The sequence below is a fragment of the Amblyomma mixtum genome, chromosome 7, assembly GCF_055824585.1.
Source record: "Amblyomma mixtum isolate Tamu chromosome 7, ASM5582458v1, whole genome shotgun sequence".
In the NCBI taxonomy this organism is placed as follows: Eukaryota; Metazoa; Arthropoda; class Arachnida; order Ixodida; family Ixodidae; genus Amblyomma; species Amblyomma mixtum.
The window spans coordinates 79963672-79975787 of record NC_143018.1 but is presented as its reverse complement, the minus strand read 5'-3'; the positions used below and the strand labels follow the sequence as shown (position 1 = coordinate 79975787).

Here is a 12116-nt window from a genome sequence, read left to right as displayed (position 1 = left end):
GAACCGCGCAGTTCGTTTTATTTACTCCGATTATTCACGTACTACCAGCATCACATCCTTGAAGAAACGGGCAGGTCTCAATGATTTATGTCTCCGTCGCAAAGTTGCGCGACTATCCCTTTTTCATAAACTGTATCATCATCCGTCTCTTCATAACGACTTTTTTTCTTTGCCTCCTTCGATTTCTGACCGCCGCGATCATCCTTTTAAAGTTAGGCATTTCACGTGCAGAACATTTAACTATGCGCATTCATTCTTACCACGTACAATATCTGACTGAAACACTCTGCCTTCCCATATCGCAACCACAACTGATTCTGATAAATATTTTAATCTTATATTTTCAATAACTACTGCTTAACTTTTTGCGTACATTGTCATTTTATTTGTTCATGGCTTCATTTTTTTTGCAGGGTATGTTACTAAAATGATTCTTGAATTAGTGTTCTGTTTGCATAATTTTAATACTGTAGTAATCTTCACTTTTTGCCGTGCTGCCATACCTTTGATTCTTTTGCTTGTTTATGTAATGCTAAATGTTTTATTTGTGGTTTTGTTTTATTTTGATCAATTGCCTTTTACCCCCGCCCCCTCGATGTAATACCCTCTCGAGGGGCTTTAGGGGTATCTTGAAAAATGAATAAATAAATAAATAGATAAATAAGTAAGTAAATAAATAAATAAATAAATAAATATGGTAGCTAAAATTGCAAAAAAAGCTGTTAGCATCATTCTGTAGCCAAGCCGGGAGTCCCACCTGCCGCTGATTACCGACATTAAAGATAAATTTGACGCAAATGTTTAAAGAGCTCTGACACTGGGATAACAGGTTCACTCACCAGACCTGGATTTGATGACGTAAGGAATGACACCATTAGGCCATAGCCGCACATCTCGGGTCACCACACCCCTCTGCAGAAGAGTCATGAGGAGTATTCTCAGCTGTCCAGACGTTGTTGCAGTCAGACGCACCGACATACCAAACAATTCCTTGCAAAAGTATTTTTGAATGGAAAACCGCGGATGAACGTAAGTTTTTCATATAATGTGAGATGTCACTAAAACAATCAATGCATCCACAGATCACCCGACGGCAGCCTTTCTTTGTTTTTCAATTAACGTTCTTGCTATCGTCAAAAACGTTCCCCATTGTTTTTCTACGGCAGTCTTAAAGGTGCAGTGAAGAGGAATCTGAACTCGTCTTTTTGCCGCGGGAACTCGATCTACACGTTCCGAGCATTCTTAGCAACTGCGACTTATTGCCCTGTGTGGCCGATTTCCCCAATTAAATCGAGTTAACGTCCGGCTCCCGCCTTTATTTTTTGAATTCTCCCAGTACTGTGGGCAGAGTCGACCAACGCGTGGAGTGCCTTTCAGCCAGCTCCGTGGAGGCTTTGCTTTCGTTTTTATTTTGTCTTTTAGGTTTCCGTGAATAAATATTTTCATTCGCCGATAATATAGCCGCAAAATAAGCCCGCAGAAATAAAAATACGCGCGGGCTATTTGCTACTACGGATTACTACGTATTGCTCCGCCGATGGCAGAGCGGCAAGCCGCCACGGGACTGGGTGAAAGGCACTCCACGCGTTGGTCGACTCAGCCAACCGTACGGGGAGAATTAAAAAAAAAAAGGCGGGAGCCGGACGTTAATTTGATTTAATTAGGGAAATCGGCCACACAGGGCAATAAATCGACGTTTCTAAGAATGCTCGGAACGTGTAGATTAAGTTCCCGCGGCAAAAAGACGAGTTCAGATTCCTCTTCACTGCACCTTTAACTGTTCGATGAGATTGATTGAAACACTTTAAGAGGAATATTTTGCTACATATAAGAAATATGGACCCTTTGCTTCAATCTTTCTATAAGAGTATCTTGCAATTTTCCCCTTTTCAAGAATGTCGGGCATGGGGTCAGAATATGATTCAGCACTTCACGTATGGATCCTTTGCGACACAAGATGCGGCTTTTTAGCGCAAGCAGAAGGGTTGCTCGAAAGCACATTTATTGCTAGCGGCAATATTATTGCCCCCCCAAAAAATTGGACTTGTGATTCGAATTTTCGATGAATGCCTTTGCGTGGTGCAATATTGCGCCATCCCTGCCGGACGTTGGTGTCAATTGACAACGGCCGCACAGTCATGAATCTTTTAAGGCGAAAGCCTTTAATGGCTCATACTGTCGTGACAAAGACGTGTTAGCAAATCTGTCCTCGTTTCAGATTGGTCGAAATGGTCGCGACGTCACTGCGCGCGAATTTTGACGGGTGTCCATCGAAATATCTGACAGTGTTACTGCGCAATTTCCTTTCCTCAAATACAATTTTCGACTGGTGTCCATCGAGATATGCGAGACAGTTACTGCGTAATTTCCTTTCCTCAAATACAATTTTATTTTCATCATTACGGCCCCTCTTTCTATTTATTCTTTCACTCCACTTCCTCCCTTCCTGTACGCTGCGGTTCAGGTGTCCACCGAGATTACAGAGAATTACAGCGCCATTTTCTTTCCTCAAAAAGCTTTGCGTTCAAAGGGCAACGCATCGCGCCGAACGGGTGGTGACGTTCCGTGGACTCCCTGGCAGCGTTACAACACGCGGTCGCGTTCCACTCCTAAAGGCAAAGATTAAGCGTCATTAACTGGCAGATAATTAATGCACCAACAGACTGTGAAGTGAACAATCGCGTAGCAGAATGCAGCACCACGGCCACTAGATGCAAAGCGTAAAGCGAGGTTTTGCGCTTTGCATCGAGCGGCCGTGGCAGCACTCAGGCTTTCGCCTTTCACCACTTTAGCCGCTAAAGTTCCTCGTAATTTTTTCTCCATTTGCATCAAAGAGGCACATGACATAGGGAAGTAGGCGGTAGATATCGAGTTCTACCGCCTGTTCCATCTGGAGTGTGTCCTGGCTCCTATCTGCTTTACTATCGCCTGAACATGGCCTGCTTCCGCGTTAATGTTCTAATCAGAGATAAGAGGCACGTGAGTATCACAATGCGGAACAGAGTTCGAAGCAGTCGGGAGCTCACGCCTGCTGTCTCTCCTGATAGGTTTTTATTCGACATGTGCCTTAGAGAAAGATAAGGTAGAATCGTGCATCTACCACAGCTCATGCTCACATGACTTTACGCCTGAGGAGTTCTTTACTTCTTGCGTTCGTGCCATTAAATAACAGTTCCAATAATTACACTCCTCACTTTTATTTGCGAAGATGTGAATGCCCCAATAATTCGTTCGAAAATAAAAATATCCACGGTATTATGGCGGGTAAATAGGTGTAGGTGCCACACGATTACATGACATTCAAAATAGCGCTTATGTTGACAACACTCATCTGTCAATATCGGTAGTAGTAGTTACACTGGATTCGAAGAAGAAAGATTGGTTTATTGTGGTTTAACGTGCCGAAGCGACTCAGGCTATGAGAGACGCCGTAGTGGAGGGCTCCGGAAATTTCGACCACCTGGGGTTCTTTAACGTGCGAACACATCGCACAGCACACGGGCCTTTAGAATTCCGCCTCCATCGAAATTCGACTGCCGCCGCCGGGATCGAACCCGCGTCTTTCGGGTCAGCAGCCGAACACCATAACCACTGAGCCACCGCGGCGGAGCTCGAAGAAGAAAGAGAATGTTGAATATTTCCGGCGGACTTTGACGCTCTAGAGTTCTCTATATGGCGGGATGTCTGTCCACCGAGTGTCACGTCCATTTGTGTGTTTGTCCCTATTTTGTCTTCCTTGCGCTCTTTTTGGGCGCTGTTTAGTTCCAGGCAGATTGCAGTTCTCAGCTGGGCTTCATATCCGTCACTAATGTGGCGAAATTTTCACACCTGGCTCCTGAATAACTTTTCTCTGTTGGCTTTCACTTTACGTAAACTGGTTAACTAAAGAGGGAATCAGAAAGAGGAGGAAATTGAAAAAAAAAAAAAGCTTTCTGCACAAGGCTGTGCTGGTCATAGTAGCCACTTTTAGTGGCAGGACTACTCGCCTCACAAAATATCTAGGCACAATGCATCGTTATTATATTATGCCCGAAATAACATATTGATGGTGCTGGCAAGTACCGCTAGAGTGAAAATTTTACGAGCGCAAGTCAGCCTAACGGACAATATAATCATAACAGGCCATTTCATTTGGTCTCTTCTTGCTTACTTTGCGCCGGGAAAATAATAATGCTCTTCTTTTTACCACAGGAACTCGATCTACACGCTTTCGCTTTAAAAGGTGGGAGCCGGGACGTTTAATTCGATTTATAGGGAAATGGACCGCACAGGACAACAAATCGAAGTTTCCAAGACTGCTTGGAGCGTGCAGGTAGAGTTCCCGCGGCAAAAAGACGAGCTCAGAATCCATTTTAGTGCACCTTTCCGGCATCTAAATGACAAAGGAGCCGCCGCGGTGGCTCAGTGGTAATGGCGCTCGGCTGCTGACCTGGAAGACGCGGGTTCGATCCCGGCCACGGCGGCTGAATTTCGATGGAGGCGAAATTCAAGAGGCCCGTGTACTGTGCGATATCAGTGCACGTTAAAGAACCGCAGGTGGTCGAAATTTCCGGAGCCCTCCACTACGGCGTTCCTCATAGCCTGAGTCGCTTTGGGGCGTTGAACTTCATAAACCACAAACCAATGTCAAGAAAGAGAAGATATTCCCGCTCTAATCACCTTCTTTTGGATCTAATAATTGATTATTACTTGTTATTATTGTGCTTTCACTAGCTGTGTCAACTGAGTCATACAAAAACAAATTCTTCATTTTAGATATGAAAACGCCGAAGATATTGGTGCATCTTCCTCGTTATATTTTATTTACGACTTACGGGAATTCAATTTTCATAGTAATTGAAGATATAGGCGAAAGCCAATGGTTAGGTTTCGTTTTATTGGGATGTAACGCCCCAACGCATACTCAGGCTATGAGACATTTATAGTGCAGGGCCCCGGATAATTTCGACAAACCTGGGGTTCTTTAAAATTCGCTGACATCGCACAGTACACAGGCCTCTAGCATATACACTCCATCGAAATGCGACCGACGCGGTCGTTATCGAACCCGAGCACCTTAACTGAGCTAATGAGGCGGCTGAAAACAAAGAATGTGAAGACATTCAGGTATTCACCTGCCGTTGTGTTATCGAGTTTTTGCGGGAGAGACATTTCGTTTAAGTGTCACATGTCCAACGTTCTCGGACAAAAGTTTTGAAAATTAAAAAACTGTAAGGCACTGTTATGAAAATATTAAAGGTAATAGTCCATTATTCTCAAGTGTAGCAACAACTTTCTTTTATAGCGTTTCCGACGATCACATCGAACAGTAAAATCTGTCTTAAAACCAATGGGGAACGCTTTTGACGATTGCAAAACGGTTAATAGAAAGAAAAAAAGCGGAAAGTGCCGTTGCGTGATCTGCGGATATATTGAATGTTATAGTGAATTATAACATTGTATGAAAAAATTTCGTTCATAACTGCGTTCTGCTAAAAAAGGCTTTTGTTCAGAATTGTTAGGTATGAATATAGTTCAATGCAAGCTTGCCTTGGTATTTGCGTTTTCGCCTCTCTATGCGCTATCTTTTTCTTACAGAGAGTAAACTTACATTTAGAATGTCGGCAACGTGAAAATATATTTGCTTTCACGTAACAATGCGCCATCTGTTTCTTATGGAGCAGAAGCTTCCAATTCGACTGTCTTAAACCTTGGAACTCTCCTTGACACGCCCGTAATTGAGACTGTACAAATTCATTCCACGCAGACACGGTTCTGGATATGGTTGTTCCTTCACTTTGTTTACAAGGTGCTGACTTACATCCTCGGGGTAACCTTTGGGTAGCAGGATGTCTCCTTCGAAATGGCCCTGCCTCTCGAGGAGATCTCGGGGATTTAGGAGACGATCTTGAGGAGACGACGAGTATACGCCTGCGTAAAGGGAGCCAGGAGTCACCAATAAGAACGGGCCCACTACGAGTAAATCTAGAATGAAGAAACTACTTCCACGCTACGTGGACATTCTCGGCCCCTATGTAAGAAAAGAAAGTTCACTACCTTGTTACCTGCGTTTTTACTAGCAAAAACCTCTAAATCTCTGAATTACTGCCAAACCTTCGCGCTCCTACAGACGTTTTGAGGTTTAGTGACCAGCTAGGCAATAGCTACGAAAGGGGCCTGCGGAAATAAATTAATGAATCTCTGGTATCACTTTCCTTTCTTTCCGCGCGTGAAGAGTTGAACAAACTATCATGCAAATGTTTAATAAAGGGATTTTTTTCTCACTCCCAAATGTGTCTTCCCTTCATTTTTCCTATGCTTACCAAAATATGAAAAAAAAAATTACTTCATAAAAGCAAGGCTTAAGACTGCTTTGGTAGTGGCTTTACATGCCTCTTTCTGACGTTGGAGAGTGATTAAACGGGCAATGCTAACAGAAAAACAGCCAGTAACAGCGCGGATATTTGGAAGCCTTGCAACACGGAAGAGCGGTTTTAAACACAGGCTTTGAGAAGACAGCATTGATAATAAAGGGAGTCTAGACGTCTCTGTGACAAAGTTGGGTCCCCATAAGTACGAGCGACCCACCGCTGCCATGGCGTAGTGATCTGAGCATGCGACTCGTATTCAGGAGGTGCAGGGTTCGATTCCCAGTGCCGCAAAATGTACCCCGGTTTTCAATGAATTCAAGCCCCTAGTCTAGTGCTCGGCTTCCCTATGGTGAAATGCTTACAAAGTGGGTCGCTGACCTTCCCTTGCGTAGAAGAAAAAACTCCATGAGCATTGGCGCTATTTGACCACAGATGACCTCGCGCCATTAAAATTCATTGAGTACAACAGACGCCACTGTTGCGCGCTGCAGAAGAGAAAAGGTAAATGAACAGCAGACATGATCAGATACCTTCCCGATGTCCCTGCGGAAGAAATATGAAACAAAGCTTTAGCTGCTCATGTTACCAAGCTTTCAAACTGATTGATACGCTTTGCTAAATTTCGCGCACTGCTACAGCACATTTACAAATCGCAACATATTACCCGATGCAACAAAACGGGCCGCAGGCTGTTTAGAAATTAACCGCAGATATTTTTAACTGGCAGTGTATGTATCCGAGATGATACTTTTTTTTTTATAATTAACCAACAGGCTCGCATAAAGATCTGAATGTACACCAAAAGGATTGGTTTCCATAAGATTAACGTTGCCATTTGTCAGCCACGGAAGGTTGCATAAGCACTGAGTTGTTTTCATTCGTCCAGAGTGCATCAATCGGAAAAATGCTGTTCTACTTAGCTGAAAGATGCAGTACTGGGAAATAGCTGAACACCTTACCTTCCAACGGCTCTGAAGTGGTGGCAGGTGCAGGCGCCTGCCACGCAGGTGACGTCAAAAAGAGCAGCAGAACCCATGATGCCAGTGGGAAAGCCATACTGCTGATTCAGTGTAGCTGTCAGAAACTGAGTCCTTTCTTAGTTCAAATGCTAGGTCACTGCCTGCTCGCTTTCCTGCCGTCTCAACACGGCGCTTATATACGTCCACAACGTGTGTACGTGTGACGCCTTTCTCGCTGACCTTTGTATAAGGTGACTGTACGCAATCAGTACTTTCGTGCCTAAACATTCTTACGTCACAAGCCGGTGTCCCATGCAGTGGACACTTGCAATCTCGAGCAATGGCGGGAAAAAAACCTTCAATGCCAGGTTCCTGGATGGCACCGCAAGAAGAAAGCTCTGGCAGAACTCTTCTTTATGGAGATACTACGAACTCCACAGGCTCTAGAAATCGCGTCAGTCTGGCTTTGTATACAATCAGATAAAACACAATGGATGGGCGTCGCCAGACGCTAGTATCGCTAGCTGCCATCTCCGATGTTTCACAGTGGCAAATGAGAACAATGGCAGGAACGGAGAGAGTCAAGTCGCATATTGGCGGACACCACCGCAAAGCCCAATCGTCCGCACATAATTCTACCGCGAACAAAAAACTTGTGTGTACACAAAACTGCTTGAGAATTCATTGATCATGAAAATAAATACTGCCCTTTTGTGCGCCCACGATTGCATGTGCCTGAATCGATAACGATGGAGCCCAAGGTTCGAGGTCAGTTCAGGGCGGCATATGCTGGGGCGCGTGGAATTCTGTAATATTGATATTCTGGCGCAAAAGACACAATGAACAAAGCTCGTGACTCCTGGGATGCACGTGTCTTGGTCGTTCTTTCATTGCGTCTTCATGAATTAATCATATGACATGCAGATATTCACGAGACGCCACGGGAGTAATGCTATCGAACAGCACGCAGATTCATCCCTGCAAGCTGGACAGGCGGCGATAGCCCGATTAGATATGACTGTATCCGTTCTCCGTTCTTTATTTACTAAAAAATGGTGACCTCTGCTTCGTCGGTGCATACTCGTTGTATCTTGTGGAAAATCCTTGAGCGGCTTCTGCTTTAGTAAACAAGGAACTAAGCAGAAATGTGGGCGCTTGCGGCAGGTGTTGCAAGGTGTGCAGGAGAAGTGCATTAGCACCGGGCCGACAAACGGGACGTGGTGTGCATTGATGATTTTTAAGAAAAAGCCAAAGGCTGAGAATTTCATCATATTTGGTGATTTCGTTCGCTTCAACTGTATTCAACGTTCGCTTCAATATTCGCCCAGAAGTTTCGTGTTTTTATTTTAATTTAAGATAAACCCAGAAAGCGCGCACAAAAACATACTGTCAAGGATTTCTACTCATTTTTGTGTTTCATTAAGTCTTGTAAGAATCCAAAGAAAACGCATTTTGTGTTAAAAAAGAAAACTTTTTAGTTTTATACAATAATTGCGAACACAGACACGCTGCACGTTCAATCCCACACTACGTGCGATTTTTTTTTACACAAACATAGAAGTGTGAATTTTCATACCGAGCAAATTGCGTTTTGATGGCAGGAACAGGGCAAGAATATTCCTGGGCGGGATATTTTGAAGTTTTTTTTTTTTTGGGGGGGGGGGGGGGGGGTGGAGAAGGGGTATTAGAGGGTGCACGTGATGTGGGGCACGAGGAACGAATTGCGATACCTATTTTTTGCAAATTTGTTACCTCAATGGCTGCTCTCTTTTAAGGTGCATTGTCTTGCTAACAATTTACTTCCTGTTTAACTGTTGAGAGTCGTGATTTCGTTCAACACATCTTTTTAAAGCACAATAAATTTCTATTCATCGCTGTTATGATTGTTTTTTTCCTTTTGCAAGTAGAGTCTACAAGGACAACACCTTAAATGTCAATCAAAAAACGCTGGACGTCACCATTAGGAATGACAAACGCTTTTCGGGTGCTTGGAGCGCTGTCACCACGTCGACCACATCTCGTTAATTCCTTTACTGCTCCTTCTTTTCGGGGCTGTAGTGATTAATCCGTATTTAACTAGCAGTCGCATATCGGCGAAGAAACTTCGGCGATTGTGCCCATCAGGCACTGCCTGGAAGTGTTCTGTCAGAAAGTGCAGTAGGCTGAGAACCCATCCTTGTGCAACTCTAGATGTGACAGGGATGACATCAGATGGCATATGGTTGAACATAACAATTTGGGAAGGATATGTTCAAAACTCTACTATAAGTTCAAAGCTCACCATTCCCAATAACCTACCCTATTTTTGCAATTAGGTTGCAATGGCACCAGCAATCAAAAGGTTTAGATAAGTCGAGTAAAATAACGTCAGTTTGGGAATGGTTATTAATGCAGAGTGTGGTCATGAACTACGTCTGTTAGTTGAGGGATGGTTGATAAGCCAGCTCGAAAACCATGCTGGCGAGGCGATAGTAAGTTTTAACATTCTAGAGATGTTGGTTTTGGTTGGTTTATTGGGGTTTAACGTCCCAAAGCGATCCAGGCTGTGAAGGACGCCGTAGTGAAGGGCTCCGAAAATTTCGACCACCTGGGGTCCTTTCACATGCACTGACATCGCAAAGAACACGGCCCTCTGGAATTTCGCCTTCATTGAAATACAGCCGCCGCAGCCGGGATCGAACCCGCGTCTTTCGGGTCAGCAGCCGAGCGCCGTAACCACTGAACCACCGCGGCGGGGCCATTCTAGAAATGTAGCTATGTAGTATTTTGCATGCAGAGCTATTGAAGGATATGGGTCTGAAGCTAGCAAAATTTAATCTATCTCTTATCTTGTGGATCGGTAGTATTTTAGGCTTTTTGCAGTTATGCGGCAGATTATCCGTTGACAGTGACTAACGAAGAACCTGTTCCAGATAATTGCTGCACAACTCAGCATATTTGTTTTCCCGGAATACGTTTGGAATTCCATCAGGGCATTCGTTTCTTTAGGATTAATGTTGAGGAGGAGAATAAAGATTACAGAGTCCGTTATCACTAATTGATCAAGCACCACTGACATCGCACAGCACACGGGCCTCTTTATTTTCATGTTAAAGAACCCCAGGTGGTCGAAATTTTCGGAGCCCTTCACTACGGCGTCCCTCATATCCTGAGTTGCTTTGGGACGTTAAACCCCAATAAACCAAACCAAACCAAACTGAAATATGAGACGGTGGGAGACAGGAAAGCATACCATTGTCTTTCGTGAAGACTGACTGAAAAGAAACGTAACTATTGCCCATTGTAGTTTCCTTTTTGGTTAATTGGGTGGTTGTCGGCCGTATATACTCCGTCATGTTTCCAGAATCTTTGTGGGCTATTTTGAGGAAGTTAGGAAAGGCCACACTGTTGGATTACTGCTTCAAATGTTTCAGGTTTTCCTTGAATCCTATAACAGCAGATTTTAACTTCGAGGTTGTAGATGGATTCGGCTTTTTTTTTTCGTTAGTCTAACAAAGCTTTTTTACATGCCGCTTAGTATACATAACGTCAAGTGAGATCCACGGGTTCGTAAGATACATTTCTCTGTCTCATCGAATTATAGTTAGTTATACAGTGCAGGACAATGGTCTTAAAATGAAGCCAAATTGTATTTACGTCAGTGGATTCTTCAGAAGCTTTTTCTAAGAATGAAATTGATGCCAAAAATCAGTAAGTACGCTGGCACCTTCTGTTCTTATTAACGTTAATAAAATGTTTTACCAGAGGCATGCTAGTAATGTCGTCATTGATCGCAACAAAATTCGTTTTCGATCACTCAGCTGGTAATGCGAGTTCTGCTGTTCTAAGCATGCCCAGCATGGAGCAACTTTTGCTCTCGGAAACACGCCGCGTGTGAAACGCATGCGGCCGAGCCGCCAAACTTTCATCATCGCAGTCGCATGAAGGGGGCGCCAGAAATGCCTGCGACAGCGGCGCGCTTTCGCGAGCGAAAATCGCTCCGTACGGACAACGCTGTAGTATTACTTACGCACGCGTGACAGAGCCGTTACAATTTAGAAACAAGAAAAAGCGAAACGCAGATTGTTGAGACTGAATAGCGGTATGCAAAGTCGTTTTCTGTCTTTCGGTTTCACTTGCCCTCTTGGGGCTGTCGGGGACGGTATGTCAAACACCTCGATAAGCGAAACAAAGAATCGGGGGGCTTCACGCATTTTTACGCCCAGACAGCAGTCGCCCTGGCGCATGCTGCGTGCGCGTTCAGCGACCTTCGGCAAGTTCCCTGGATAGCTCAGCCATGAAAAGATGAGCAAGTAGAAGGTACGATGGGATACCGAATTGCTTAGGACGCACAGCCGCTGCAGGTCACTGCAGGCCTGTGGCATGTCGAGAGTTGCGCTACTCGTGCCGCCACAGTCGTAACGATGACAGCGCTGCCCTGGCGGGAGTGAAACCGGGGAAGCTCTTGCATAACGTAATCAAAAGTACATTTTTGCAGCGAAAGCTACATTGGCCACGAACTTGCGATTTCGCTGTGGCGGTGCTCCCAGGAGGCACAGAGACCGACCTTGAGCCGTTGCCTAGCAACCGCCGCAGCTGGCGGACGCCGCGCGCTCGCCGTGTCATCTGGCATGACGTCACACCGCGCGCCTCGCCGCGTAGCCGCCGCCGCCGTTTGGTATGACGTAACACCGCTTGCCTCGTCTTTGCGCTCGCCTCCGCTCGCTTCGCCAACTGAGTCGCATGCCTGGTAACATGTCGGAGGATTGAAAAGGAGGGCTCGCGTGCGCTGCAACTACAGTTGAGGCGACAGTATGAACGACGACTT

The 12116-nt window shown here is 44.9% G+C and overlaps 1 protein-coding gene across 1 annotated transcript in view; it reads left to right on the top strand.

Moving 5' to 3' along the window:
* LOC149336611 (uncharacterized) overlaps positions 1-12116 on the top strand; it is a 114098-nt gene that overhangs the window by 98201 nt on the left and 3781 nt on the right. The gene's annotated exons all lie outside the window — the stretch shown is intronic.